The sequence below is a fragment of the Mustelus asterias genome, chromosome 4, assembly GCF_964213995.1.
Source record: "Mustelus asterias chromosome 4, sMusAst1.hap1.1, whole genome shotgun sequence".
Lineage (NCBI taxonomy): Eukaryota > Metazoa > Chordata > Chondrichthyes > Carcharhiniformes > Triakidae > Mustelus > Mustelus asterias.
Genome location: NC_135804.1, coordinates 144,956,743 through 144,962,441, shown reverse-complemented (window position 1 = coordinate 144,962,441; position 5,699 = coordinate 144,956,743). Strand labels below are relative to the sequence as shown.

Genomic DNA, 5,699 nt, shown 5'->3' with positions numbered 1-5,699 from the left:
AAAGTCAGCATTTATTATTCATCCCTAAGCTGATATACTAATTAGCTGTAAAACGCTCTAAGTTAAATAAATTTTGGGAAAATTTCACACTTGCATCTGCACAAAATTATGGTTCCATGCTGTAAAATACCCAGCTACTGCACAAGCCGATCTTTCTTCCCAATCAGCTGCAAGGCTACAGTTAAATCAAATAGTTCTGATCATCATTGTGAGCTAATAACATTCATACAGTCTGGTGGGACCGTGCCAGAACTAAAGTTCTCTCTCCCTCTGTCCAGGAAGAGAAAGCAAGGGAATCATATTATGAAAAACGTTCATCCACAAATCGTTTAAAATAAATGGCACTGCAGCCAGCCACCACCCCCCCTCACTGCCCCACTCCACTGTCCACCCCCAGAAAAAGTACGTAGCAGTGTCTGGTGTCCATTTGGCCTCTTTCTATGTGCCATATCTGTCATCAGAAACTGATTGTGTGGAAAATCACCCATACTGAAGACTATCTCAGCTTCACGATAAAAAGATCTTACTGATCTGAATTGCGATTCCAGACACGATGGCCCTCAATTTATAAACCAGTGAATAACATTGTAATTTGCCATGAAAAATTTGAATATTTTGTGGATATTCTTTGAACCTCAGGTTTACAATACAGTAGTATGATTTATTCTACTGGACACTAGAAAAAAATGCAATAAGGATCAAACTGGACAGACAAACTGGTATTGATCCAGGCACTGGGTTCAGACATGACAATGGTGCACATAGTCCAATCGGCCTGACAAAGTTCTTCTCATCTATGCCAAAACTGGATAGGTTGTTTGACAGACTGATCAGGTGACAGCCTGACATGCTCATTTGCACAGAATCAGAACTTTCAGCCAATGTCCCAGACATTAGTAAGTTGTCAGGATGGCCGAGTGGTCTAAGGCACCAGACTCAAGGAGAGTGCTTCCTTGCCTCGTGAAAGCCTGGTGAATACTGATCCCTTTCTAGGGGCGGGGGTTCAAATCCCACTCCTGACATTTCCATTTGGGGCGGCACGGTGGCACAGTGGTTGGCACTGTTGCCTCACAGCGCCACAGCCCGGGTTCAATTCCAGCCTCGGGTGACTGTCTGTGTGGAGTTTGCACATTCTCCCCGTGTCTGCCTGGGTTTCCTCCGGGTGCTCCAATTTCCTCCCACAGCCCAAAGATGTGTGGGTTAGGTTGATTGGCCATGCTAAATTAATCCTTAGTGTCAGGGGGATTAACAGTGTTAATATGTGGGGTTATGGAGATAGGGCCTGGATGGGATTGTGGTCGGTGCAGGCTCGATGGGCTGAATGGCCTCCTTCTGCACTGTAGGGATTCTATGATTCTACAACTCCTCAATCACCTCCTGGGTATTTATTATTCCACTGTCCAGTGGTGGCAGCACAGTTGTATATGGTCAGGAGGAAGTGGCATTGGAGCCCTCAACATTGACTCCAGACCCCATGAAGTCACATGGTATCGGGTTAAACATTGGCATAGAAGTATCATGTTGGTTAATGCCCTCCGTCAGTTGATAAATCATAGAATCCCTACAGTGGAGAAGGTGGCCATCGAGTCTGCACCGATCCTCTGACAGAGCATCCTACCCAGGCCCCATTCCTGTGACCCCGTGTATTTACTTCATTAATCCCCCTAACCACACTAAGGGTCAATTTAGCATGGTCAATCCATCTAATATGCACATTTTTGGACTGTGGGAGGAAACCGGAGCACCTGGAGGAAACCCACATAGACACAGGGAGAAAGTGCAAACTCCACACAGTCACCCAAGGCCGGAAATGAGCCCGAGTCCCTGGCGGGTTCAATTCCGGCCTTGGGTGATTGTGTTATGGGGTGCTGCCACTGTGCTAAGTGGATTAGATTAAAAACAGATCTAGCATCTCAAAATTGGGGCGGCACAGTGGCACAGTGGTGAGCACTGCTGCCTCACAGCGCCAGGGGCCAGGTTCAATTCTGGCCTCGGGTCACCGTCTGTGTGGAGTTTGCACATTCTCCCCGTGTCTGCGAGGGTTTCCTCCGGGTGCTCCGGTTTCCTCCCACAGTCCAAAGATTTGCGGGTTAGGTTGATTGGATATGCTAAATTGACCCTGGTGTCAGGGGGATTAGCAGGGTAAATATGTGGGGTTACGGGAATAGAGCCTGGGTGGGATTGTGATCATTGTGGACTCGATGGGCTGAATGGCCTCCTTCTGCACTGTAGGGATTCTATGAAACTGAGCATCCATGAGGTACCACGAGGCCATCAGCAGCAGTAGAGTTGAACTCTACCATAATCTGCAACTTCATGGCCTTGCAAATTCCTCACGATACCGCTACCAACACACCGGAGGACTAACTCTGGTTTAACGAGTAGTATAGGATGCTAAGAGCAGGACCAGATGTAGCAGGTATCAGTCGGGTGATATGACAACACAGAAATGTGTGCATGTTAAACAGCAGAAGCAGCTTCTTGTAAAGAGAACTAAGAAATCTTATAACTAACAGACCAGATTAAAGCTCTGCAGTCCTGCCACATCCAGTTGTGAATAGTGGTGGATAATTAAACAACTGTCAGGAGGGGGAGGTGCTACAAACTTCTCTATCCTCAAAGTTGGGGGGGGTATCAAATGACTGCAAAAGACAAAGCTGAAGTATGTGCAAAATCTTCAATCAATTTAATTCACTCCACGTAATGTCAAGAAACAGCAGATTATGCACATAGCAAATCCTATGGGACCTGACAACATTCTGGCAGTAATGCTGAAGACATGTGCTCCAGAACTAGCTGTTCCCCTAGCCAAGCTGTTCTAGTATAGCTCCAACACAGGCATCTACCCAACAAAATAAACTGAAGCAGTTCAAGAAGGCAGCTCACCACCACCTTCTCAAGGGCAATTAGGTATGGGTAATAAATACCGGCCTAGCCAGTGAAGCCCACATCTCTTGAATGAATAAAAAAATAGAAAATTGTCCAGGTATGCCCTGTCTGGGAAACACGACAGCGCAGAGTCGCTGAGCAGAAACTGATAGCCAAGTTCCGCACACACGCGGACGGCCTCAACCGGGATATTGGGTTCATGTCACACTATTTGTAACGCCCACAGTTGCATGGACCTGCAGAGTTTCACTGGCTGTCTTGTCTGGAGACAATACACATCTTTTTAGCCTGTCTTGATGCTCTCTCCACTCCCATTGTTTTGTTTCTTAAAGACTGGATTAGTTGTAAGTATTCGCATTCCAACCATTATTCATGTAAATTGAGTCTGTGTCTTATAAGTTCTGTTTGTGAACAGAATTCCCACTCACCTGAAGAAGGGCCTTAGAGCTTCGAAAGCTTGTGTGGCTTTTGCTACCAAATAAACCTGTTGGACTTTAACCTGGTGTTGTTAAACTTCTTACTGTCTGGGAAAAGCAGGACAAATCCAATCCGGCAAATTAATCAGTTCACCACCTCCAACAGGAGAATCCAGCCACCTCCCCTTCACATTGAATCTCATAATGATCATTGAATCCCCGACTGTTAACATCCTGGTAATGACCAATGACCAGGAACTTAACTGGTCAGCCACATGTAAACTGTGGCAACAAAACAGGTCAGAAGCTGGATATTCCGAGACGAGTGGCTTCTTTACATCCCAAAGCCTTTCCATAATTATGCATCAGTCAGGAATGTGATGGAATGCTCTCTACTTGCCTGGGTGTAGCTCAACACCATCAAGGGCAAAACTACTTGATTGGTGACCCATCAGCACACCAATCTGCAGTGTACAATCTAACAAGATGCACTTCAGTAATTCTTCAAGACTTGCTCAACCTCACCTATCAAACCCACAGCCACTGCCATTTAGGAGAAGGGCAGCAGGCACTGAGGAATACCACTTCTTTAGGACAGTTAGGGGTGGGCAATGCTTTATTTAGTAGTGTCACAAGTAGGCTTACACTAACACTGCAATGAAGTTACTGTGAAAATCCCCCAGTTGCCACTCAGAGCTTGTTCAGGTCCACTGAGGGAGAACTTAGCATGGCCGATGCACCTAACCAGCACGTCTTTCAGACTGTGGGAGGTAACTGGAGCACCCAGAGGAAACCCATGCAGACATGGGGAGAACATGCAGACTCTGCACAGACAGTGACTGTAATAACTCCACGGAGGCGAAAGTCCCGTCACCAAATTACTTTATTTACACCATACATCTGTACACACTCAGCTCTCCAGTTGCTCCCTGCTGAATGCAGGCTGGGAGTCTGACACACCTGCTTTAAATAGGGAGCATGAGGCTCCCTGATTTAACCATCAACTAGGACTCATTAGATAGTTCATACTCTAGCAAGCCAACCTCATTAGCCTGGCTGAAGTCATCATAGTGACCTAAGCCAGAAATCTAGCCTGGGTCCCTGGCGCTGTGAGGCAGCAGTGCTAACCACTGTGCCACCGTGCCGCCCTTAATAAATGCTGTCCCCTCTGTGAGTGGGCTGTCAATGCTGTAGGCACAATTAGAGAGACCACAGCCTGGGAACCTTCAAGAGAGAGATGCTGCTGAGGTAGGTCAGAATCCAGGGGTGCCTCAACATGGAGGTACCCTCACTTGGCTGCACAGCAGTAAAGATATAAATAGAACCTAGGCTAACAGGTACATTGGGATGGAGGAGAAACCCTTAAACTGGACTGAGATTATGGTCTTTTATTCTTCCAGCACTGTCAAAGAGGAATGGGGTCTTCAACTCCATGGCCCAAGTCCTGCCACGGGGAGGTGGACTTCATTGAGTTAGTGGCCTTTACACCCAGCGGGGGCCCACTCTACTGGAGCATAAAGCTGGCAGGACCACAATAAAACGCCCCTAATTGGGCCTTAACCTGAGTTATTGGCTGCCTGTCTACAAAGAGCAAGAAGCCTATCCAATTCCTAGCCCAGCAGTGGGAAAACTCCCCAGGGGCAGAAATGCTTTGGGGAGCAGCATACCGACATAGTATGTCCTGCCTTCCTGGATGCACCACCAACAAACTTGCCATTACACACCTCAGAAAATTCAAAAAATACGTCTCACAAAATTCTGAAAATTATACCTTTGATCTACCCAATGATTATGGATGGTTTAGATATAACATAATAGTTGGAGTGAGTTGGAGATTGAGGAATGAATTTTCCCAGCCCTGTGGTGCAAGATTGGAGCTGGAAACGGTGATTGTGTGTGGAAGGAAAAGTTTGGGAGGAGTGTGGGGTGGAAATAGAGTCCATGTCAGCCCAGCTTTCTCACATATATCTGCTGCCAGGGAGCTTTCCTGGGGCAGGCTAGCAATAGGATTGTCTGCCAGTTCTACAGAGGTGGGCACGGGCAGCCAATTAAGATAGTTAAGGATCTGTTCAGGGGCAATTTTGCAGCCTTACGAGTATTATGCTGATGGAAGAATGGATCTCCTGCCACATCTGGACACTGCCATTGAGTGGAGCTTAAATCCAATTAGTTTATTGTCATAGAATAGAGTCATTGAATCCCTACAGTGCAGAAGGAGGCCATTCAGCCCATCGAGCTTGCACCAACCACAATCCCACCCAGGCCCTATCCACATAACCCCGCATAGTTACATTGTTAATCTCCCGACACAAAGGGGCAATTTACTATGGCCAATCCCCCTAACCTGCATATCTTTATTTAATTTAACCTTAATTTAGCCAGCTGAGTCATTTG

At 46.7% G+C, this 5,699-nt stretch overlaps 1 non-coding gene across 1 annotated transcript; it reads left to right on the top strand.

Annotated features, from left to right (window-relative positions):
* Positions 1-903: 903 nt before the first annotated feature.
* trnal-caa (transfer RNA leucine (anticodon CAA)) lies at positions 904-1,022 on the top strand. Its single transcript has 2 exons — positions 904-941; positions 988-1,022. It is a non-coding gene; the product is annotated as a tRNA-Leu (tRNA).
* Positions 1,023-5,699: the final 4,677 nt, after the last annotated feature.